At 42.4% G+C, this 26,059-nt stretch overlaps 1 protein-coding gene across 3 annotated transcripts in view; it reads left to right on the top strand.

The window, feature by feature from the left end:
• Positions 1–26,059, top strand: part of LRRC1 (leucine rich repeat containing 1) — a 142,975-nt gene that overhangs the window by 64,384 nt on the left and 52,532 nt on the right. The window lies entirely within an intron of this gene.

Here is a 26,059-nt window from a genome sequence, read left to right as displayed (position 1 = left end):
CACTTAACACAGATATTTAACAATTTCCCATACCACTATTGTTAAATGGTTAAGTGTTTTTAAAAAGGTGGATTAATCACCAGCGGTTACATATTTCTCTTCCTGGTGACCAAAAGAACTGATCTGTGACTAACACAAATAGGTTTCAAAGGTGGGATTCTTAAGACAGGCAACCGGCAAGATAGGGGAATTTCCAGAAGGACTTGGTAAGTTAAAAGTCAACCAGTCAGAGTGAAAAAAGAGGCCAGTAAGCAGTTTTGAAGTCTCTATCTGATTTAGGATTCTCATGTTGAAATAAATTAGGGAGGCACGATTACCCCTTGGGCCATGTAGTTACAGAGGAACATTTGGAAAGAATGTGGGCAGAAGCAGACCAAGCGTAAATGCTCAGCTGCTCTAAGGTACCCTGGAGCAGTCAGATCTTTGTTTACCTAACATATGTTTTGTTTGTGAAGGTGCTTGGTGAAAGTACCACTACACATTAATAGTTGGTGTCTTGAAGTATTTAACTTTGTTATTCAGCCTTTGTTGCAAAATGTTAAAGAATAGGCCTCCCATCCAGAAAGGCTGATGAGTGGTGGGTCAAGATGAACAAGTGGGTCTGAGCAAATTAGACAAAAATGGGAGGACCAAGTGCCTACAACCTGACACATGTCCACAGCAAAAGGCAGCCCAGAAGGGGGGTGGCGAGTAATGCCAGAGGGGCCTCTCAGCAGAGGCCTAGACTAAGTCAAGGCAGCTAGCACCTACGGGAACTGAGTGAGTCATTGGTCCTCCTCACTTCTACACCTAAGTGGCCTATGATGAGTGCATCACTGTCTGTCTAACTGACTAGGAACTGATGGGACACAGCATGGCAAGGGCCTAGACACTTCGAAGTTAGCCATAGGTCTAGTCAGATGCCCTGGGAATGTACTTTCTCTCAATCACAGGGAGCAACTTTGTTTCAGTAAGTGCCTACTTGCCCCATGCTCCCCCCTCCTCCCAGCACACACTTCTTTTAGATCTTCACTCTCTCCAGGGGCTTTGCACATTGGTAATTAGAGACAAAAGGGAACTACTGCCATTGCTCTATATCAGGGTCGCTGCCTTTGGCTTTTGGCATGGACTGGTCAGCCTTTAGGTATGACCAATTGGAGCATGGCAAAGAGATCTCCTTGTAAGTCTCTGGCATTTCCTGAGTAGATGCTGTAGTCTTTAGATGAGCCCTTTCCTACTGCCAGTTGAATTTATTCTTATCTCCAAAATCCCTCTTTGTGGTGCTAGCAACTGTTCTGGCCTTTTTTAGGGATCCAGATGCTAAGAGATAAACTCCAAGCAATGTTCTAAATGAAGGCAGCATATTTCATTATGAAAAGTACAGCAACGCACTAGTGAAGTCTTGGCTAGAATGCATGTTTCACTGAGGTAGGGACATAGGAGCAGGGGCAGATTTTTAGGACGAGTTGTATCCATTTCTTGAGTATTTAACCAGCACCAGGTATTTAATTTCTGTGCTAGGAGCCTGAGATAGCAAGCCAGTTTAGTGATGGCTCTCGAGGGGTTTGGGTTCAAAGGTGAAAGGACTAACTCCATCTGTGATGGCATGGCAGGGTGGGAAGTCCTGTCTCAGAGGGATACCTGGAGGAAGCCCAGGGCGGGGTGTCTGGATCATTCCTGGGAAAAGGAGGAGTCTGAAGAAGGCTTCCTGGAAAAGATGAGGAACAAGTAGCAAGTAAAGAACGACATGTGGGAAGGACATTCCTGGGCGGATGAAGTAACGTGCACGTATGTCTGAAGGTCCGAAATAGTGTGGTGAATTTGGAAAATACAACATGTTACTGGAGTACAGGCAGGAGATGCAGCTAGAGAGGTAGATGGCAGTGAGACCATGAAGGGCTGGTATGCTCCGCTAAGGAATGTTTTATTGAAAGCTGTGGGGAGTCAGGAAAGGGGTTCCAGCAGGGGAGTGAGTGGCTCCTTATCACCCTGGCAATAGCAGGGAGCCTGGAGTTGATTGAGGGCAGGAAGCAGGAGCCCAGGCATCCATGTGAAGTGGAAGGACTGCAGAGGAGAGCAGGAGAAAGGGAGGTGCTGGGCCAGGCATGAGGGTGACAAGTGGGAAGCTTGCTGGATGTGGAGGGAGGGGGTGTGAGAGGCCTGGGTGTGGGATAAACCACTACTCCCACCACAGGAGAGAAAGAAGACACTGAGGAAAACATCACGTCTGAGGGGAAAAGATGAGTCTCTTTGTGGGCATGTGGAGGGTGAGATGTCTTTGGGATGTGCAAATGGAGATGTTTAGTGGACAGTCCAATATACTAGTAAGGGTCTGAGGCTCAGGGGAGAATTTAGCAGGAGATAGTGTTGGGAGTCATCCTTGTGTGGGTGATGGTGGAAGCTATGGGTGTGAATGAGGCCACTCAGGGAGATGGAGAGGCTGTGGAATTGGAAGGGCAGATGGATGAGCCCTCAGAATACCATGATTTAAGGGAGAACAGAGGAAGGGGGGGGCCCTTGTAAGATTCTGAGGAGGACCAGCAGAAGAATTTGTCAGCGGAGTTGACTGGTATTGCAGAAAAGAGCCAGCAAGAGAATGGCTGAGCAGTGTCATTACGTTAAACGTCAAAGAGGATCCCATGGGCTAGCGCTGAAGCTTTCAGGTTAATGGATGGAGATATCCTGGATGTAGAAAGGCAGGAGTTTGGGGAGTAGCAGCATTAAAGCACTGCTGAAAAGAAACTTGGGAGAGACTGGGAAGGAACAGGCAGAGAAACAGAAGAATCACAAGAGCTTAACTCTGGAACCAGGGGCAGGGAAGCACATTGAGGAAGGCTGCCGTATAAAATGGGCAGAACAGTCAGTAAATGTGGACGGAAAAGTTTCCATTGGATTTGTTTGACATCTGAGAGGTCATCTGTGACAGCAAAGGCGATGTCAGAAGTGGTTCACACACACCATGGTTTTTTTTTTTTTTTAATGCTTTTCCCTTGACTCTCTTTGAGAGATCAGAGCATGGCTTGAAAAACACCAGCAATCACCATTTCCTGGCGGAAACAACAGCAGTCACCGTTTCCTGTTGTGTCTGCCAGTTCTATGGGATGTGAGCAATTATGATGGTAGTGTATGTCTTGGACAGCTAACTGTGATGTATAATTAATGGAGAAATTTCATAACTCCAGTCATAGTGTGTACATGTTTGATCAGTGTCTGCTGTGGAAATGAGCCATCCAGGCATTGCCGCTGCCAAAGTGAGGCAGACCCAGAAGGCAAAAGGTGGGGGTAAGCAGTCACCAATATTCTTTTTCTGGAGTCTGGGCATTAGCTGTGGTTGGGACCAGAGTGGACTCCTAGGCCTGCTTATTCCGTGTTAAGGACCACAGACAGATAATGTTCCTTCCTCCCAGACCCTTTAATAATTGTGTTTTACTCATTTTGTTTCCCAGTTTATTTCACCTTGAGATTTTTTTAAATTATAAAAGCAGTATATGGTCATTATCAAGAGGTGAGTGGAGGCAAGTAAAGGAAAAGTCAACAACCTGCCCTTACCACTTGCAGACTCTCCCTACCCTGAGGGTGGTGGCCAGTGTGGGTATCACACAGATAGTGCTTATTAATAATAAATAATATTAATAATTAAAGCATTAAATATAATAAATATAAATTAATGCTAAATATTAATATTTTAAATGCACATTAATATTAAATATAAATGGATTAAATAACATTTAATTAAATAACATTAAATAACGTTTAAATGCATATTAATATTAAATAACATTAAATTGCTGTTAAAAATCCCAATGCTTTTATGATACCTCTCTTCCTGAATTATGAGATTAGATCATAGCAGGCAAACACTGTGCCTCTTTTACTCACCTTCCTCTTCTTACCTTCAGCCACATAAACTGACAAATAATCAGGGTCCATTAAATATTAGTTGTTTAAATAATTGGATAAATGAACAAATGAATGAATAGTGTGATCTCTCAGGCTTTGCCATTGGGACTGTTGCTTCCTCCCCTTCCATTGTATCTTCAAAGAGAAACTGGATACAAGAGGAGAGCACCCCTTTTTGTCACTTTTTTATTTGTGTGAGCGCTTATCATATGGAGGGCACTGTGTGACAAGGTATGGGGTCTGCAGCCCCTTTGTCCAGCCCAGAGGTGCAGATTTCCTTAATTATGGAAATGAAGTTAATTCAGAAACTGGTAGATGACAGGCGGAGAACAAATCAGAGATGACCGGCCTAGCACTTCCACAGAATTATAAGATGTAATATTTATATTGCATTTTAAGCTTTTAAAGGAAGCACATCGGGGCATCTACATTAAGCTTAAAATAGCCTAGAGGCTTTTCCTTGCGTTCTCTGCATGCTAGGCTCTGGGATATTATCACAAGTATAGCAGAGGGAAGAATCCTGTCCAAGCTACAGTCTCCTCCCAGAGACCTTCAAACCATGTGGGCAAAATCATATTTGTAGGTTTAAAAGGGAAGATGGAGTAAAAGATGACAAAGTTCAGTAAATCAGAATGCCCTGCTGAACATCAGACCACAGACAAAGGGGCTTTCAAGTAGGATGAGAGCAAGAGTTTTTTCTACTTAGAAAGTTAGACGTTGGATTTTGATCTTTCTGACTGTGCCCATTGGGGCAGTGTTTCTCTAGGTGGGCTCTGGGACCATGCATATTAGAATCCTTGTTAAATTGCTCATTTCTACCTTACCCAAGGACTACTCAAAATGTGAAGACCAGATCCCTGGAGAATGCATTTTTACCTCCAGGAAAACTCATATCTGTTAGAACTGGAGCTAGGAGTGGAATCTCATGGAACCTAAATAGCTCCTGAAAGGGTCGAGATTCCTAAACAGCACTTAGGCCAAAGGATGTCTTTATAGTTTGGCCTTTCTCATCGTGAGCAGAATCCATGGAGTAATAGCTTAAGTACAGAAATGATTTTTGCCCAGTTCAGAATTCAAGCATCTTATATAATAAAGAGCTAATATGCTAATTAGACCAGATAGTGGAATGACCTTCCAGAATGACCAGTGGGTGGGGCCGCGGGGCAGCCCGGGCCACGAAGGCCTACTCTTGCACGAATTTTGTGCATTGGGCCTCTAGTCTATTATAATAACCCAGATCATCCCTCAGCAAAAGCAGACATTTCACCTTCTCTCTCTGTTTTTGCCCTAAACTGGGTTAGGGGTGGGTATGTGAGGATAGTTTTAGGACATGGAAATAGAACCAAACTTGCCATAGTATATTATTCTCAGAGTGAGATTCAGCTGAAACACAAGGTGTATTTTATATTGCTTCCCAGTGTTGAAGTTTTTACAGTTGAATAAAGACAGTGTTTGTCATGTAAGATTTTCTCGAAACATTGAGTTAGGAGAAATACTCATTATAATTCTAAGAGAGAACTCCAAAACATTCATCCAGTGGCAACACTAGAAGAATATATGTGCATGCTTCATATGATGAATGCTTTCAGAGGATAATACCATTTTAATGTATAAGTTCTCTTGTGTTTTTTTTAAGAAGTTAAATGCATTATAAATACCTTTTCATCTGTCAGGGCACAACTTATAATTTTTAAGCACTTAAGCTCTTTTTCTACAGTATTTTTTTGAATAATATAACATGTTTCTGAGATCTTTTTAGAATACCTTTTGCACTTTGCTTTCTAGTTTAACCTGTTTTTTAAGGATTACTTTTGAAAAAGTGTACTTGTATTATAGGTAGAGGGATTTCTTAAGACATTGATTTTTTTTTTTAATGGGGAGGAGGCAGTTAAGTTAAATTCAAACAGTACCAGTTTCCAGCTTTTTCCTGCCCCTTCCCACCACCCCTTTCATCATCTTTAAAGAACAAAACAGCTTTCCCTGTTGCGTTGTGTAGTCTGCCTGCTATGGGAGGCTTTCTCACAAAGCCCTCAGCACACGGGCCTTTAAGTGTTGGCTCTGCTTCAGTCTGAGAGCGGAAACAGCTTCCTTGTGGAGGCAAAATGTGGATGGGAGTCAGGGTCACTAAAGTGGCCAGAGCTGCCTCACCATTGGTCGCACATCATTCATCTGGGGTAGTTTGTTGTTGTTTTTTAAATACTTCCAAATCATGCCACAAGCCGATTTCTTGGACTCTCAGGTGATGATGGACCCAGTTGATCTGATGTGCATTCAGGTCTGAGGGACGATTAAGTTAAGCACATCAGTGTTTCCCAGAGGCAGCCTTAAGACCCTCTTTATCGGAATCTCCCAGGATTGCTGGGTTCAAATGCAGATGCCTTCTCTTGACCCTAAGCCTGGTGATCAGTTGCTAGGAGTGGGGCCAGCCCTCCCAGCAAGTAAGTGCACTAGGTGATTCCTCTGTACTCTGAAATTTGAGAATCCCAGCCTCTGGGATACTCAGTGGTTTTATTAGGCCTGGGTTAGGGATGTGCTTTGGCAAAAGCTGATGAGAACTGTTGAGAACCAGTGTTCTGGCCAGTTTATCTGGGCCAGATGGCTACTCCCTGCACTTGTGGAGAACTGTATTCACTTCCGGCCCTGCACCCTCTCATCTGTTCTGTGCTTTGCCCAGAGAGTGTTTTTAGGAATCTGAATGACTCATTCTGTCCTGTGGTTGAGTCTATTAGTCCATAAACACTGTGCATGGTGTGGGAGTGTGAGGCAAACACCCACGTTTAGTAGGATGTTTATCCCAGCTGACAAGAATCACAGATTCTATTTGGAAAGATAAGCTATACTTTAAAAGGTAGCATTGAACAGCATAGAATCAGGCTCATAGAATTTGTGCGAAGGAATTGGCCTGACCATACGGTCTGGTTTGCAGTTTAGAGGAGGAAAAGATTCTTGTGGTCCATCGAAGGTGGAGGAGGGTTGGGGAAGAGTTGAAGACTTAATTTCAGATCCAAGTATTCACCCATTGGAAGACTTCATTTTCCTAGAAGATTTTGATACATAAATAGCAGTAGTTGTAATTCTGTCCATATTATATGGGCATAATTAAAATGAGCTGTAATTTTGACTGAATGAAGTAGCTGATGAATACAAATTCACTATATTGTGTTTTAGTTTTCGGTATTTAGTTGCTGTTAACCTAAGTTTTAGGTAGACATTATCCAGAATCATATATATTTTGTTTGGGGAGAAAGGTAAGTAAGAAGAATACCAAACTGTCCACATTTTCCTTCCCTCTTTCATATTATTCAACATGAAACATAACAGTCAATATTCTGTAGTTTTTTATTTTATTTTTTGGAATCAGGGTCTTGTACCTCCAGACATGTTTGTGTATATTTAGCCAACTCTGCTGGGGAGGAAAAACTGAGGCGTCAAGGTTATTTTGGTAATTGTGGCTGGATTAGGTGAAAACCTTCTGAACTGGGAAAGCTCTTTGCAAGCACAAGTGCCAAGACTAAAATAAAACCGACAAAGGGCCCCTCTGTGCCGTCTCCCATCCTGCACCCGGCAGAGAGACCCAGGTCAGCCTTCCTGCGCTGCATTGTGTGTGCACCCACCTTCCCTTCACAAACATGGGAAAGGCCGCTGGGCAGGAATTATGCCTTTGTCTACAGGGCAGCCCCCGGGTGAGTCTGTGGTGGTTGGAATAATATGATAAATGGGATGATGCCTTTGAGAGAAATCTCCATAGTAGCTATTTTTCTCCCTCTGCACGCCCAGAGAAACAGCTGTGGCAGCAAATGCAGACTTGGAACATGCATTCATATTTAGCCTTGTTTGACAATCCCAGATATTTTTAAGCAGGATTGAGTCAGGCAGCCAGCAGCGTAGCATTCAAACTGTCTTAATCAGTCAGCCTGTTTGGCACACAAGGACCTTGTTTTACCCGAGTAGTAAGTCACTCTAAATGAAGCAGTCTGATGTACTGAGCATGCCCAAAGTCAAACATTCAGTATTTTACTACGGCCTGTCAGCATCTCTTCTGCATGCTTGTTCTGTTCCCTGCTAGTTGTTTACTTCTTGTGGCCTTTGAATTCTGTCTTTGGCCAGGTCTCTATTCATGGTTTTTATACATAATGGGATCCTACATTTCATGCCAATGTGACCCTCCCAGCCTCCCTGCAGCACTGCCTAATGGACGCAGTGTTCACTTAAAAAATTTTTTTTGCTGGGAATGTTTCATATTGTAACTCGCTTCCTCCTTACAACCAGGAGATTTTGCCATTTGCCTCTGCGGTGGATTGGTGGATCTCATCCCAGGAGCCCGCTCTCACACCGTGTGCTGCCCGCCTTGTTCCTTTCTGAGCAGAAATGGAAATGAGTTCCCAGCTTTCCTCCATCCCACTTCTCACTGCCACTCTGCTGACTCTGCAGATATTCCAACAAATCACAGCCAAACACAATGACCTTATTCTCCTCCAGCCAGAAACCCCCTTTCTCTCCCCCTAATTGCCAGCCCCAGGTTCTCAGGCTTTTAGATTTAATGGAGCAGCATAATTTTTAAAAAATGGAATTGTGACACAGGATTGCTAACTTTATTTTGATAAGAAAGACTATCACTGTCATATAGTAAAAGACAAAGGATATATTCTGATTAAACAACAGTTCTTTTAAATAAATAAATTGGGCTTCAGGATCAGAAAATAGTACCACCTTCCTTCCATTCTCCTCGTCTTGCCAACCATGAACACTGACTCTTAGACTAGAATTTGGCAGCTACTGTTTTTTCTCCCCTCCCCTTTATCCACTGGCTCTGAACCCTGTGGTGGTTGGGCTTCCCCTCACAAGGCTCTGTTCATGTCTCACGAAGATGACAGCAGATAGTGGAGTCCACATCTTCCTCCCCTGTTGGTTGCCACATTGACCAACCCTCTTCGGTGACATTCTTTGCTCCCTTGTCTTCTTGTCTCTGCTCCTTCAGTTCTCTTTTCCTCTGCCTGGTGGGTGCCCCTGCCCCATAACAGAGGATTCACTTGCTTAACTGTCCCCTCAGACTGCACCTCCACCCTATTTCTGTGTGCAGTGACTGCCACACGGTATCTCAGGACCTCATATCTGTGTCTCTACCTCCTCTGTCTCCCCATGCACGTCCTCTGGCATTTCTTATTCTTCCAACACAGTTGGAGCTGAGCGAATCTGACTCCAGATCCTCAACAGTTCCCTCCCAATCTTCTCGGCCGTAAGGCAGAGGGACTGGCATTTCAAAGCTCTGCTCCTCCACATGTCAACAGAGTGACCGTGGAGAATGTAGGTAATGATTCTGAGCCTGTTTCTGCATCTGTTAATGGGACGACTACTGTTTATTCCATATTTGTGTTGAGTGTTAGAGATGCCTAAAAAATGCCGGTCGCAATACCTGATATATAACAGGCCCTCAAAAATGCCAGGTCTTCTACTTGGAGCTACATAGTCAAGGGTTATGCAGTGCTTGGAGGGGAGTGGTTCCTTTTTTCAGAGCCATTCCTGTCACTTTTCCTGAACTTGAGTCTTTTCTTTGCTATTCCCTCAGTGCCTAAAGCAAGGAAACAGTGACAACTGTCAGGTGACCAATTTCAAAAGAGGCTTCTCTGAGAGCAACAGGCAGTCAGATAGCAATTTCAAATCTTCCTCTAAAGTAGAAGTATTGTGCTAAAAAGTACAAAGTATCTGTATGGTTGAAAGAAGGAGTGTGCATGTACGTGTGCATGTGTGTATGTATGTGTGTGTATGCACACATGTACATGCGCTCTTGATACCGTGGCGGCCACTAGAACGTAAGTGCCAGCTTAGCATTGGGCAGGGTGAGGCATGGTGCACATTTTCTTTCCAGGAGTTGCTGCAGCATTTGGAGAATTCAGTGTGTGAGCAAGAATATTCATGCACTAGGTTAATGCCTTTCTAATAGGAGGGGACAATGTTGGGGAAAGAAGATTCAGTTCTTTATAATCTTGTATTTTGCTCTTGCACCATCCACATCATTTTCATATTGTTAAATATGGGAGGTTCTCGGTATAAATGTTGATAGTTTCCATGAGAAGGAAAACCCAAATGGGCTTACTTGTAGGTCACATCTTAAACATTTTCTCTTAATGGACCAGAAATACACATGTAATTAAACTCTAATTGGGAAATTGTTCATCTTGAACAAGTCTTAGAGTGGCATTTTGAATGTCAATGCAGAGTTTAAGGACAGTTAGTGTCTGATATCTATGTGCACATTTGTGAATGGCTGCATTCCTTCCTGTCAGAGTCATCTCTGCCCTGGATCTCTGCAGGGAAGTTCATGGGGTGGTTTTTTGTGTGTGTGTGTTGGTACCGTTTGTTTAAGCTATATTTTTTTTGTGTGTGTTGGTACCGTTTGTTTAAGCTATATTTTTTGTGTGTGTGTCTTTGATTTGGTTTAGCATCAGTGATGTGGTAGTGACCTCATATTCTTGACTGTTAAGGCAGTTACACATTTCTTTGTCTAAAATCGGGTACTAGTAACAAGAGACTTACTTAAAGACCCAGTTCTTTCTTCATTGACAGAGTTCTTGATGATATTTTCCCCTCTGGTCTGAGTGTATGTTGGAGATGAGAGGAGGGCTCCGAACTCCACATCCTCCTATATAATAAAAGGCTAATATGTAAATAGACCGAATGGTGAAATGACCAGTCGCTATGACACACACTGACCACCAGGGAGCAGATGATCAATGCAGGAGCTGCCCCCTGGTGGTCAATGCGCTCTCACAGGGGGAACGCCACTCAGCCAGAAGCCGCTCTCATGGCTGGTGAGCGCAGCAGCGGTGGTGGGAGCCTCTCCCAACTCTGCGGCAGTGCTAAGGATGTCCGACTACCGGCTTAGGTCCACTCCCCAGGGCTGAAGCTGTCAGTCGGACATCCTCGGAGAGCTCCCGGACTGCAAGAGGGTGCAGGCTGGGCTGAGGGCCACCACAACCCCCCCCCCCACCCCCCGCCGCCGCCCCCGAGTGCAGCAATTTCATGCACCAGGCCTCTAGTGTTGATATAAAAAGTGACCCACATCCAAACAAAACCAATTGATACCAATTGAGGAGGTTTGCCTTTCTCTCCTTCCTCTTTTAGTCCTTTTCATCTGTGCCCTTTACCAAGTTACCATGCACGTTATCTTGTTCTCCGTATCTCAATAGCCCTGGTTAGTGGATGAGGCAGAGAACCCAAAAACCCCTTTTATGAGGAAATGAAGGCCCAGAGCAGTTGAAATTGATCTCAGGTGAGGATGCTGGCTCTGGAATCTGTTTTCTGATTCCAGGCCCAGAACTGTGTGTAAGTATTGCTGAACTTCTGCTAAGGGCCTGCACTGTGCTAATTACTGGGTACATAGTGGGACAGTATAGATCTGATCCCTGACTAGTGGAGAATTCTTCTGGTGGGGAAGCATGGTATTGAGTAAATTTTATATTCTTTGAGCAAAGAAGAACTATTGGGCACTATGGAAGGCCTAATCGATTTGAGGGGATTCAGGGAAGATTATATTGAAACTTTAGGACACAGTATTGCCTTTTTGTTGGTAGTGCTAATTACATTTTTTCTCTTCTCTTGTAGGAGCTACCTTAAGCAAGAAATGTTTTACTATCATGTACTTAAATAGTATACCTAATTTCAATACTAAAGCAAAATCAAAAGTTGATAAAGATTAGCCACATCACACAATAAAACTTTAAAGTTTCTTTTATTACTCTGATATCTGTTTTGTATTATCTTGAAAACAAATTATTAATTTGGTTTTGCTTAATGAGAAGACTTAGGTAAAGGACAAGCTTAAATCTGCTGTCAGAGGTCAGCTGGATGGTGAACTTCCCCCCTTGGCTCCCTTCCACCGAGCTGAGGATCGAGGCACATTATCCTTGGCGTTCACAGTGCACTTGTAGCAGTTGGCACTTGGGTTGACTTTTGTGGTTTCTCTTGACCTCGCTCATTCTTTTTAAGAGACAACATAACTTTACAGTGAAGAGTGCAGGCTCTGGGGTGAGAAGGCCTAGGTTCAGACCCTGGCCCTCCCACCTAGTAGCTGTGTAAACTCTGCGAGGCTCTGGCAGTTGGGTTCCTCAGTTCCTCATTCAGAGAATAGAAATGGTAACGCTAACTTTCTTAGAGTTATGAAGATTTACGTTCGTTAATTTGTGCAAAGTGCTAGAATCATGCCTGAGACCTTAGTACATGTTCAACAAGGATGAGCTGTTGGATGTTTTTAGAGCAGAAGGTTTTAGGTCAGTGGTTCTCAACCTTGGCTGCACATTAGAATCACCTGGGAATCTTTTAAAAATCCTGATTTCTGGGCCTCATCCTCTGGAAATTGTTTCTTTGTTACTAATGTTGTGGCCCCACCCCATAACAAAGAAACAGAATTTCCAGAGGATGAGACCCAGAAATCAGGATTTTAAAAAGATTCCCAGGTGAGTCTAATGTGCAGCCAAGGTTGAGAACCACTGTTTTAGGTAAAGGCTCCTCTGCGTGCAGTGATTTTGGAACCAGGGGAAAGAAACGGTCTACACTTGGACTGCATCCAGGGCCCTGACCTTGTTAGCACCTGAGCTAATGAAGCTAGCACAGGCACCTCGCTGTGGGGTTACTGGTGCTGACGCAATAAGTGTAGATGATCATTTACATAGATCTTGCCTTGTTTTTAATAATAAAGTTTCAGCTTTCTAAACTGTCCATTTTATATGTCCTGAGGATTAAAATGTTATTGTTTGCAACTTTACACAAAGATAGATCAATAAATGGAGGAACTAATTTGTTTTCTTTAAGCATTTCTAGTTATTTTTAACTGTCGATTTCCAATGTTATCAAAAGGAATTAGATAATCTTACAGAATACAGTGGGGCCTTGACTTACAAGTGTCCTGACTAATGAGTTTTTCGAGATACAAGCCATCTCTCGGCCGATTTTTTGCTTTGAGTTGCAAGCTAAAATTCGGGTTACGTACGAGCCAGCTTCAGATACCTCACTGCTAGTTGGCACAGCGAACGTCACAGTGATTTGACATACGAGTAATTTGAGTTACGAGCTTCGTCACGGAACACATTAAACTCATAAGTCAAGGCCCCACAGTAGTCTCAAAAATATATAAGACTTAGACAGTCATATATTTTACAGAGTGGTTGCCCTGATATAAGCTTGTCTAACCACTATGCTGTACACCTGAAACTAATACAGAATAATATTGAATGTAAACTGCAGTTGAAAAATAAAAGAAAATGTCAGGCTTGTGTTCTTAGCATTTCACGGTACTCTCAATGTGTTGCCAGAGGAAATAGGATTCTTCCACGGTATTCCAGGAAATGCATTTCAGGGATACACATGTAGGAGGGTTTGAGGTATAGTGGCAAGATTTATTGGAGGGACAACGGAGGACTGCCCTCGGATGCACCATGCCCGATGTCTCATCCACAACCAGGTGGCTCAGCTCCGTCTCCTGTGGAAGAAGAGCAGCCTCTGGGGCCGCAGGCCAACATTGTCCCCACCAAGCCCAGGAGGTGGCTCGGACCCGGAGCTGCCATGCCATTAGCCCAGCATCCCAGGCTCCCGTAGCCCAGCACAGTCTCTGCTCCTGCCCAGCCCATGTGGCTGCAAGAGCCCTGTGCCTGTGTTAAGCCTTGATTGCCTTTCCGTTGGCTTGGGTGAGAGCGGGCTTTCTTTCATACTATCCCGTCCCTTTCCTGTATCTTCCAGGACTGCGTGCCCTTCCAGCCAGTCTTTCCCAGATTTTCGCAGGCTTTGTCTTGTCCCCTTTAAGGTTGCCAGTTAGGCTCCTGCTGGGTATGCCTCATAGTTTTGCCTCATCATCTGGCTTCTACTGCCCAAGCACTTAGTAGAAGGACTGCCCCCTGCTCTCCATCTTGGTTTTTGCGCCTGAGCCCCCCCTCACTGTCCCTCCTCGGTAATCCAGGCTAACGGGCTGGTTGTCCCCCTGGGAGATTGCAAAACCTGTCTTTCCTGCCTGCTTGGGGATTAATGTCCCTTTGGCAGAGGATGCGGCTGTCCCCTGGGGTGTATGTGAAGCTGTAGCTTCCCGACTTAATCAGGTTCAGCCAGTTTTGCTCCCTTCTATGTTAATTCCTAACCAGCTGCCTCCTGTAACAGGTGGAGAGAACCTAGCATTATAACTTGTTAATATCAGGTAGGCCTTGAACCCAGGAGAAGAGGTACTATTTATATAGAACAAGAATAAATGCCAGTGAGTGATTAATTTACCCAGAAAGAAATTATTGCGCTGTGCACAGAGCTATGATCATAAATAGGCGGTCTGTGCGCACTCCTCGGAAAGAGGGGCCCTGGAGGTTTCTAAACCCACACAGACGTGGAAGAGCTGAGGTCACTCGGTCCAATCTGTTTTCACCTTCACAACAGGAGCCCTAAAATGGCAATAGCTTTTCAGGAAAAGGTCTGGTCCACCTTGAGGGTTCTGGGCCTTGTGAGGAGAGAGCCCTGATTCCTCATAGTAAAAGCATCCTAGGCTAAGCCTACGTGTTACTTGCTTGGGGGTAGGAAAGGCGAAGGTGGAATCTTAGTCTGATGTGTTAAAAATGGTGTGGAGAAAAGAATACAAGTGCCAGGAAGGGCAGGGAATGTTCTTTTAAATCACTTTTTCAATGACAGTATCTGTGGTGAAAGTTACATTATGTCTGAGAAGGCTGTGGGCTAATTGAGCCAGGACTGTTGTCTGTCTGGTGGTGTTGAAAAAGGTTTTTGAACTGAAGGTTTAGGACTGATTATCTATTTCCTGTATACCAGCTGGGTTATATTGGTAAACTACAGATTTGGTACATTTATTTTTAAAGTATAACTACATCTCACTAATTTAAAGCAATTTTGATTTAGAAATAATGACAGCTTAGAGTAGGTCTGAATTAAAGGATATCTTAAGGAAGTTATAGGGAAAACATTATTTAATTTTACAGTCATTCTCTGACATTTTATATATTTCAGATCTCATGTTTTTATTCTTGCACATACGTGAGTCAAAGCCAGTTTAAGTTAATGAAAAATATGATTTAAATTTTTTTTTAAACTTCATGTAGAAGCTTTAAGGCAGGATAGCAAGAAGCTAGGAAAATTTCTTGGCAAGTGGAATGGGGAAACTAAGACAAATAGCTGAAGAAACTGGCCACGTAACTTACAGCCAGATACAGAAGGGCACCAGGGGAAAGCCCTAAGTGCTAGCACTGAGCAAAACTGGTGCTGGACCTCACTCTCAGGGTGGCCTTTTCCTCCCCTGGCATATTGCTGGTCATACGGTTTGGACCCCCTGACCTTTCATATCTTTGGTTCTGCAGTTTGGACCCCCCTGACCTTTATTGCCTAGAGATAACATCGAGGCTTCAGTTGTATTTCAGTTCCAGGGCCAGAAAAGCCAGGCTGGTGACCCCAGGACCAGCTGCAATGACTAATGACCCCTTGCCTTGTGCTGACCAATCGGTAGAGACCATGACCCTGAAAGGGCACACCTGGAAAAGCTGATGAACATTCTATTGGGATCCTCAGCTAAGACCATTCCTAAATTCCCAGCCTTTAAAAACCCTCAAAACAAACGTCCAAGCCCACACTCTCCTGCTCTGGGCCTGGTCCCTTACCAGTAACAGCTTGAACTAAATTATACATATATAAAAATTATATACATACATGTATACATTTATAAAAATTATATATATACTAGAGGCCCGGTGCACAAAAATTTGTGCACTCGGAGGGAAGAGGGTGTCCCTCAGCCCGGCCTGTGCCCTCTTGCACTCTGGGACCCCTCAGAAGATGACCACCTGCTGGCTTAGGCCCACTCCCCGGGGGATTGGGCCTAAGATGGCAATCAGACATCCCTCTGGCAGCCTGGCAGCCCTCGGGGGATGTCCACTTGCCAGCGGGGAGCAGGCCTAAACTGCAGTCAGACATCCTTAGCACTGCTGAGGAGGCAGGAGAGGCTCCCACCACCACCGCTGTACTGGCAGCCATCAGCCTGGTTTGTGGCTGAGCAGAGCTCCTCCCATGTGAGAGGGCCCTGACCACCAGAGGGCAGCTCTTGCATTGAGTGTCTGCCTCCTGGTGGTCAGTGTGTGTCATAGTGACCAGTCATTCCCAGTCCTTCTGCTGTTAGGGTCAGTTTCTTTTTTTTTTTTTTTTTTTTTTTTTTTTTTTTAGCCTTGACCTAAGAATTTATTTTAAGAGCAAGTAATATTATAACATAGCATGGTACTGGTTCCATTCACATCATCCATAATTGCTTGCAATGCTGGTTACATTTGAGACTCTTGGTGAGTATTTCACAGGTATTTGTACATAAATTACTAGGGCAATATTAGGCAATTATAAGCTTTCCTGTGTATCCAATTAATGCTTCAAAATAATCTTTAGATAAAATCAGCATAGATTTATGATTTAAAAGAAGAAGAATCTTTGACTTTAATTATATGGCTGATTTAGTTTTGATTTATTCTGCACTAAACTCCTGTTTATAATTATTATTTTTTTTTTTTTATTTTCCTCTTAAAGTATTACAAAGGGTATTACATAAGTATCCTTCCCCCCCCCCCCGCCCTTGACAAACCCCTACCCTCCCTTACCCCCCCGTGTCTTATGTCCATTAGTTATGCTTATATGCATGCATACAAGTCCTTCGGTTGATCTCCCCTCCCTCCTGCCCCCCAACTCTCTCTGGCCTTCCCACTGCAGTTTGACAATCAGTTTGAGGCAGCTCTGCCTCTGTATCTATTATTGTTCATCAGTTTATAATGGTCTTTATTATCCATGAATGAGTGAGATCATGTGGTATTTTTCCTTCATTGACTGGCTTGTTTCACTTAGCATAATGCTCTCCAGTTCCATCCATGATGTTGCAAATGGTAGGAGTTCCTTCTTTTTAACAGCAGCATAGTATTCCATCGTGTAGATGTACCACAGTTTTCTAATCCATTCATCTACTGATGGGCACTTAGGCTGTTTCCAGATCTTAGCTATGGTGAATTGTGCTGCTATGAACATCTGGGTGCATATATCCTTTCTGATAGGTGTTTCTGGTTTCTTGGGATATATTCCTAGTAGTGGGATCACAGGGTCAAATGGGAGTTCCATTTCCAATTTTTTGAGGAACCTCCATACTGCCTTCCATAGTGGCTGCACCAGTCTGCATTCCCACCAGCAGTGCACAAGTGTTCCTTTTTCTCCACATCCTCTCCAGCACTTGTCGTTTGTTGATTTGTTGATGATGGCCATTCTGACAGGTGTGAGATGGTACCTCATTGTTGTTTTGATTTGCATCTCTCGGATGATTAGTGACTTTGAGCATGTTTTCATATGTCTCTTGGCTTTCTGAATGTCCTCTTTTGAAAGGTGTCTATTTAGATCCTTTGCCCATTTTTTGATTGGATTGTTTATCTTCTTTTTGTTAAGTTGTATGAGTTCCCTATAAATTTTGGAGATTAAGCCCTTATCAGATATGACGTTGGCAAATATGTTTTCCCACGAGGTGGGTTTTCTTGTTGTTTTGTTGATGGTTTCTTTTGCTGTGCAGAAGCTTTTTATTTTGATGTAGTCCCATTTGTTCAGTTTCTCTTTAGTTTCAACTGCCCTAGGAGCTGTATCAGTGAAGAAATTGTTTTGGCATATGTCTGAGATTTTGTTGCCTTTGTATTCTTCTAGAATTTTTATGGTTTCCTGTCGTACATTTAAGTCCTTTATCCATTTTGAGTTTATTCTTGTGTATGGTGTAAGTTGGTGGTCTAGTTTCATTTTCTTGCATATGTCTGTCCAATTTTCCCAACACCATTTATTGAAGAGACTATCTTGGCTCCATTGTATGTTCATGCCTCCTTTGTCAAAAATTAATTGAGCATATTGGTTCGGGCTAATTTCTGGACTCTCTATTCTATTCCACTGATCTATATGTCTGTTCTTGTGCCAGTACCAGGCAGTTTTGAGAACAGTGGCTTTGTAATACAGCTTGATATCTGGCATTGAGATCCCACCTACTTTGTTCTTTCTCAGGATCGTTGCAGCTATTCGGGGTCTTTTTTTATTCCAGATGAATTTTTGGAGAGTTCGTTCTAGATCTTTGAAGAAGGCCATTGGTATTTTAATGGGAAGTGCGTTGAATGTATAGATTGCTTTGGGTAGTATGGACATTTTAATGATGTTGATTCTACCAATCCAAGAACATGGTATGTTCTTCCATCTGTTTATGTCTTCCTCTATCTCTTTTTTCAACGTCCTGTAGTTTTCTGAGTAGAGGTCTTTAACCTCTTTAGTTAAGTTTATTCCTAGGTATCTTAATTTTTTTGGTGCGATGGTAAATGGGATTGTTTTTCTGATCTCCCTTTCTGAAAGTTCACTGTTGGTGTATAGAAATGCCTCAGATTTCTTGGGGTTAATTTTGTATCCTGCTACATTGCCAAATTCATGTATTAAGTCTAGTAGCTTTTTGATGGAGTCTCTAGGGTTTTGTATGTATAATATCATGTCATCTGCAAATAAGGACAGTTTTACTTCCTCTTTTCCAATTTGGATGCCTTTTATTCCTTCTTCTTGCCTAATTGCAATGGCTAATACTTCCAGTACTATGTTGAACAGGAGTGGTGAGAGTGGGCATCCCTGTCTTGTTCCTGTTCTTAGGGGAAATGGTGTTAGTTTTTGTCCATTGAGTATGATGTTGGCTGTGGGCCTGTCATATATGGCTTTTATTATGTTGAGGTATGATCCTTCTATTCCCACCTTTCTGAGAGTTTTTATCAAAAATGGGTGTTGGATTTTGTCGAATGCTTTTTCTGCATCAATTGATATGACCATGTGGTTTTTTTCTTTCAATTTGTTTATGTGATGTATCACATTTATTGATTTACGGATGTTGTACCATCCTTGCATCTCTGGGATGAATCCTACTTGGTCATGGTGTATGATCCTTCTGATGTACTGCTGGATCCGATTTGCTAAGATTTTGTTGAGGATTTTGGCATCTATGTTCATGAGGGATATTGGCCTGTAATTCTCTTTCATTGTGATGTCTTTACCTGGTTTTGGTATTAGGGTGATGCTGGCTTCATAGAATGAGCTTGGAAGCGTTCCTTCCTCTTGAATTTTTTGTAGTAGTCTGAGGAGGGTAGGTTTTAGTTCTTCCTTGAATGTTTGGTAGAACTCCCCTGTGAAGCCGTCTGGCCCTGGGCTTTTGTTTGCTGGAAGCTTTCTGATGACTGCTTCAATTTCTTCCATAGTTATTGGCCTATTGAGGTTTTTAGATTCTTCCTGATTGAGTTTTGGAATGTTGTATTTTTCTAGGAATTTGTCCATTTCCTCCAGGTTGTCCAGTTTGTTGGAGTAGAGTTGCTCGTAGTATTGTTTAACAATCATTTGTATTTCTGTGGGGTCTGTTGTTATTTCGCCTCTATCATTTCTGATTTGGTTTATTTGGGACCTCTCTCTTTGCTTCTTGGTGAGCCTGGCTAGGGGTTTGTCAATCTTGTTTATCCTTTCAAAGAACCAGCTCTTGGTTTCATTGATTTTCTGTATTGTTTTTTTGGACTCTATTTCATTGATTTCTGCTCTAATCTTTATTATCTCCTTCCTTCTGCTCACTCTGGGGTTTTCTTGTTGCTCTCTTTCTAATTCTTTGAGTTGTAGAGTTAGATGATTGACTACCATTTTTTCTTGTTTTTTGAGATAGGCCTGTAGAGCTATAAACTTCCCTCTCAGGACTGCTTTCATTGTGTCCCAGAGGTTTTGGATTGTTGTGTTTTCATTGTCATTAGTGTCCAGGATGTTTTTAATTTCTTCTTTGATGTCATCGGTAACCCAATCAATATTTAATAACATGCTATTCAGCTTCCAAGTGTTTGAGTATTTTGGGTTGTTTTTATTGTAGTTTATTTCTAACATTATGCCATCGTGGTCTGTGAAGAAGCTTTTTATGATTTCAATCTTCTTGAATTTGTGGAGACTTTGCTTGTGACCCAATATGTGGTCTATTTTTGAATATGTCCCATGAGCACCTGAGAGGAATGTATATTCCGCAGCTGTGGGGTGAAGTGTTCTGAAGATGTCAATTAAGTCCATCTGATCTAGTGAGTCATTTAGGATTGCTGTTTCTTTGCTGAGTTTTTGTCTAGCGGATTTATCCAGTGATGTCAGTGGTGTATTAAAGTCCCCTACTATGATTGTATTGTTGTCGATCTCTCCCCTGATATCTTCCAGAAGTTTTCTTATGTATGTGGGTGCTCCTGCATTGGGTGCATATATGTTTACCAGGGTTATATCTTCTTGTTGTATTGATCCCTTTAGTATTATGAAGTGGCCTTCCTTATCTCTGGTTATGGCCTTCACTTTGAGATGTACTTTGTCAGATATAAGTATTGCTACCCCAGCTTTCTTTTCCTTTCCATTTGCGTGAAAGATATTTTTCCATCCCTTCACTTTCAGTCTGTGTGAGTCCCTTCTAATGAGGTGGGTCTCTTGTAGACAGCAGATGTATGGGTCATGTTTTTTTATCCATTCAGCCACTCGATGTCTTTTGGTTGGAGCATTTAGTCCATTTACATTTAAAGTTATTATTGAAAGGTATTTGTTTGTAGCCATTTCTTTTTGTGTGTGTGTGTGTGGCTGTTTTCTTTCTGAGCTTGATATTTCTTCTTTTTACACCAGTCCCTTTAGCATTTCTTGCATGGCTGGCTTGGTGGTGATAAACTCCCTTAGCCCTTTTTTGTCTGTGAAGCTTCTTATTTCCCCTTCAATTTTGAATGATAGCCTTGCTGGATAGAGTATTCTTGGATTCAGTCCTTTGCTTTGCATCACTTTGTAGATTTCCGTCCATTCTTTTCTGGCCTGATGTGTTTCTGTTGAGAAATCATTTGATAATCTAATGGGAGATCCCTTGTATGTTACTTTCCGTCTCTCTCTTGCAGCCTGTAAGATTCTCTCTTTATCCTGAACATTTGCCATGGTAATTATGATGTGTCTTGGTGTGGGTCTTTTCGGGTTCACCTTGTTTGGGACTCTCTGGGCTTGTGTGACTTTTTTCTTCCCCACCTCAGGGAAGTTTTCTGATATTATTTCTTCGAATAGGTTTTCTAATCCATGTTCATCTTTCTGTTGTTCTGGCACCCCTATTATTCGTATGTTGTTTCGTTTCATGTTGTCCCAAAGCTCCCTTAGGCTCTCCTCCTGTCTTTTAATTTTTTTCTCCATTTGCCGTACAGTTTGAGTGTGTTTTGCTTCCTTGTCTTCTAATTCACTAATTCGGTCCTCCGCTTCTCCCAGTCTACTGTTGATACTTTCAATGGAGTTTTTTATTGAAGCTATGTCACTCTTCATTTCTTCTTGGGACTTACTTAAGTTGTTGATTTTTTCATCTGTTTCTTCTAGCTTCTTGCATAAGTAGTTGAGTTTTTCATCTGTTTCTTCTTGCTTCTTGAACATGTGGTGCATGTACTCTAGGAACCTTATTCTGAATTCTTTTTCCGTCATGTTGCATATCTCTGTCTCACTTAGCTGCTTTTCTGGCGAGTCCTCCTTTTCTTTCCTTTGGGGGTTTCTTTGCCTACCCATGTTTGATCTCGCTGACATATGTAGATGTTGAGGTGTTCAGTGGCTGCTCCCTGGGTGGCAGGGGCTCCTTGGGTTGTGGTTGCTGCTCAGACGGTTGCGGTAGCAGCTGCTTTCCAGTTGGCAGCAGCTCCTCTGGTGGGTGTTGTTCACAGCTGTGTTGGCTCTTCTGGCTGGTGGGGGGAGGCTTCACGTACAGTTGCTGTTCCACAGACAGAGGGTGTGGTGATCAGGAGGCTGTGGTGATCAGGAGGCTGCGGTGATCAGGGGGCTGCTGTTGCTTGGATCTGCCTGGTCAGGGTCTGTGTCTGTCCCAAGAGACGCGGCTGTCTGCCATGCGGTCTCCCTCCGACCCTCTGGGCTCAGGTCTGGCAAACTTTCCTGCCCAGATCCCTGGTTTTTAACCTTTCCAGGGGAGGTCTGCCCTTCCAGGCTGCAAGCCGTCTCACCAGCTGAGTCGGGTCAGTTTCCATATTACCCTTTTACTATATAGGATAGAGGCCTGGTGCACGGGTGGGGGCCGGCTGGTTTGCCCTGAAGGGTGTCCCGGATCAGGGTGGGGGTCCCGCTTGGGTGCCTGGCCAGCCTGGATGAGGGGATGATGGCTGTTTGCAGCTGGTCACACCCCCTTCAGGGTGGGGGTCCCCACTGGGGTGCCTGGCCAGTCTGGGTGAGGGGCTGAAGGCCGTTTTCAGGCTGGTGGGCGGCTGAAGCTCCCCACCTCTCCTTTTTTTTCTTTTTTTCTTTTTATTCTGGGATTTATTTACCTTCTATGGCTGTCACTGGAACTGAGAGCCGGCTTTAGCTCTGAGATTGGGCTCCAGCTCTGAGACCTTGGCTGCTGAAAGCAGGTATCTGGGTTTGTTTGGCTTCTATAATTAAAACACTGTTGCAACTCCAGCTCTGAGGCCCGGCTGGCTGAAAGCAGGTTTCTGGGATTTGTTTAGCTTCTATAATTGCAACATTGTTTCTTAGAGTGCAGCTCAGAGGCCGGCAGCAGCAGGCAGGGAACCTTGGCTTCCTACATCACTGGAGCAAGCAAGCCTCCTGTTTGCTTCAGCTGCCTGGCTGCCAGCCGCCATCTTGGTTGGCAGTTAATTTGCATATCGCCCTGATTAGCCAACAGGAAGCGTGTTGGAGGTATGGTTGATTACCATGCTTGTCTATTATTAGGTAGGATATCTATATATATTATAGATCTATTTGTTTAATTTTTTCACGTATTTAGTTTTCATGCTCAGTTTGTCATAAACAAAACATTTAGGAATCAGTTAAAGGGGATTTCAGCTGGCAATAACCTACAGGCTTTATAATTTCTCTTATAAGAGATCTTGGACTAAGCAATTTTCTTACCAGTAAAATAGAGATAATACCCTATAAGGATATTTCATGACTCAAATGAGAGAGAGAGAGAGAGGGACTGTCCTTGCAGAGTCTTAGAAATGTTATTTTCTCATTTATTCAGTATCTATAGACTGCTTATGCTTAATACTGTGTCAGCTTTGGGGAAATAGAGATAAGGACAATATGGTCTTTCTTCCCAATGAGCTTAGAGTTCAGTAAGGGAGATTGATAGTCACAAAACAATTATTTAATTAAAACTATAATAGATCTCATAAGGTGAAGCCCGAGGAACTTGAGCGCAGGGGAATCCAATGTAATCTTGGGGCTCAAGGAAGGTGTCCTGGAGGATCGACATTTTAGCTGGGTATTTAAGGTTGAATAGATATTCCCCTTCCTTAGTTGTCTATTCTATTATCTTTAGTAACCTAAGGTAAACCAGTAATCAGGACTCTTCAAACCATACTATTACCTTCCTTGTCTAAAGCTCTTATTTTTTACAGGCAAATTCATTCTTTTTGGCCAAGTTGGGAATATGCATATGGTGGAAAGAAATGGTCTTTGTTCAGACAACCTATATACTATTTGCTGATCTGCTCCTTGTATCTTTAACAGGTTAGCCTGAGGAGGGAATACCTTCCTTTCCTGTGAACCTAACCTCTGTACTTAGTGTTCTCTGGCCATTTTTTTTTGTTTGTTTTTGTTATCCTCAGCTCTCCAAATGCCAGACCAACCCTTACCAGAGTTTCCCATAGCCAGTATTCACATGTTCCCTTGGTAGGCCTGTCTTCCCAAGTTTCAGTGATATTTCTGATGCTCTGAGAGGATATTAAAGATTTCTACCTGACTGATGTACTTGTCTTCATTCTTTGTTTCCTTGATCTTTCTTTGTGGATAGAGCAGCAAGCTGATGTAACATTTGTCTTTTAGTGTCCCCCTTGGTCATCTTCCTTGGCATTGGTGAGGGACTGGTACAGTATCTACACCTCTTTTCTCAGTCTTTCATTTTTTGTTATTTTTATTTATTTAAAAAAATTCTTTATTGTTTAAAGTATTACATAAGTCTCCTTTTCCCCCCATTGACCTCTCCCCGGCCGCCCCCAACCCCCAGCACATGCCTTCACCCCCCTATTGTCTGTGTCCATTGGTTATGCTCATGTGCATGCACACACGTCCTTTGGTTGATCTCTTACCCCCTCACCACTCCCTCTTCCCTCATAGGTTTGACAGCCTGTTCGATGCTTCTATGACTCTGGCTCTATTTTTGTTCATCAGTTTATGTTGTTCATTATATTCCACAAATGAGTGAGATCATGTGATATTTATCTTTCTATGACTGGCTTATTTCACTTAGCATAATTCTCTCCAATTCCATACATGCTGTTGCAAATGGTAAGAATTCCTTCTTTTTTTTACAGTACTGTATTATTCCATTGTGTAGATGTACCACAGTTTTCTAATCTTTTCTCAGTCTTTTAAAGAACTCATCGGGGCCTGGAGTAGTGGCCCATGAGGGACTGCCATGGAGCGTACAGGCCAACCAGCACCTTCTAGATCAGGCAAGCATGGCGTGTTGTGGCCTCACTGGCCCAGATAGATCAGAGTGCTCACCCTGGAAGGGGTCATGTATGTTTATTCATTCTTAAGCATGACAGTGCCGTGACCTCAGTGAAGTTGGCCTGTAACGATGGGCAAGTCACTTCATCTTTTTGAGCCTTCGTGTCCATTTTGTACAATTACTTATAAGTTAAAATAATTTATGTTGAGATTAAATAAGGGAATGTGTGTAAAAGGGTTTACCATTGTGTTTGTACCTTGGGGCCCACAAAGGTTTGTGTCTTAAAGATCCATTCCAGACTCAGCTGTGGATAAGCTATATATATTACATTTGCATTTATGAAACTAGTATCATACTGTTTGTTCTTCACTGCCTTATATGACCATGCAAGGCAGAGAACAGTGTGAGGAGAATGCTACTGCATATTTAAACATATTTGGCTTTTAAATTTGAACTTAATGCTTTTATGCAGCTTCTGATTAATTTGCAGTTGTTGGATCAGAGTGTCCATTTTTCCTTTATTTCTCCCTTCTCCTTGCCACCACCAATTTAGAAATATTAGGTATGTTTTGGCTCAGCTTCCGTTTGTCGAGCTGGTGGAAGAAACAGCATGGGACCAGGAGAAACTTTTCTGTTTCAGCTCTTATTAATGTTAATGTGTCCAAACTAAATGTATTCTTGACATCAAATGCTATGAACTAACCTTTTAAAGCCCTGAAAGCTACATACAGTCTTAGGTTTTGTACCATAAGAAAGTGGAATTAAAAAAGAAAACAATTTTGATCATATCAAAATCACAATATTTAGTTACCAGTAAAAATGGGGGGAATATTCCATCTCATTAGTAATAAAAGGAATATAAAACAAAATAACAAAATTTTACCAGACTGTTTGACCTATAACATTGGCAGATTTTAAAATATAAGAGATAGAAAGGAGGAGGAGAGATGTTGAATTGGGCACTTTTTGTATTGATAAAAATATAAATATGTATATTTTGCCTCCCTCTAAAGCAGTGGTTCTCAACCTGTGGGTCGCGAACAATGAAAATACATTCTGCATATCATATATTTACATTACGATTCATAACAGTAGCAAAATTACAGTTATGAAGTAGCAACAAAAATAATTTTATGGTTGGGGTCACCACAACATGAGGAACTGTATAAAAGGGTCGCAGCATTAGGAAGGTTGAGAACCACTGCTAAAGGAATTTAACAGTATTTATCAAATGCTGTAGCAATGTTAATGCCTTTGACACAGTAATTACACTTCTGGGAACTTAGCGTAAGAAATAATCAGAAATGGATATTATATCATTATAACATCAGGAACTTAGAAACAACCTAAATGTCCAAAAACGGAGGATTTATTAAATGAAGTATGAAATTTTATTGTTAAGAATGGCAAACTATTTGGAAAAATAATAACAGGGGGAAAGTTTGTAAAATAAGGTAAATGGAAAATAACAAATCAGCACAAACCTAGTATTTTGAAGTATAATTTATTTATACACGTGTGTGTGTGTGTGTGTGTGTGTGTGTATGAATGACAACTAAAGCAATACATCAGAATAAAATATCTCCGAGTGATGGGAATGTTGATGGTTTTTATTTTCTTCTTTGGACTTTAATTTCCAAATTGTTATGTTTATAACTAGAAGAAAATCTATTAATTTAAAAATGCATACTTTAAAATCTTTGT

The sequence above is a fragment of the Myotis yumanensis genome, unplaced genomic scaffold, assembly GCF_028538775.1.
Source record: "Myotis yumanensis isolate MYYU_CA2020_CCGP unplaced genomic scaffold, mMyoYum1.0.hap1 SCAF_6, whole genome shotgun sequence".
In the NCBI taxonomy this organism is placed as follows: Eukaryota; Metazoa; Chordata; class Mammalia; order Chiroptera; family Vespertilionidae; genus Myotis; species Myotis yumanensis.
The sequence above is the reverse complement of the archived record's forward strand: the minus strand, read 5'-3'. Positions and strand labels throughout refer to the sequence as shown.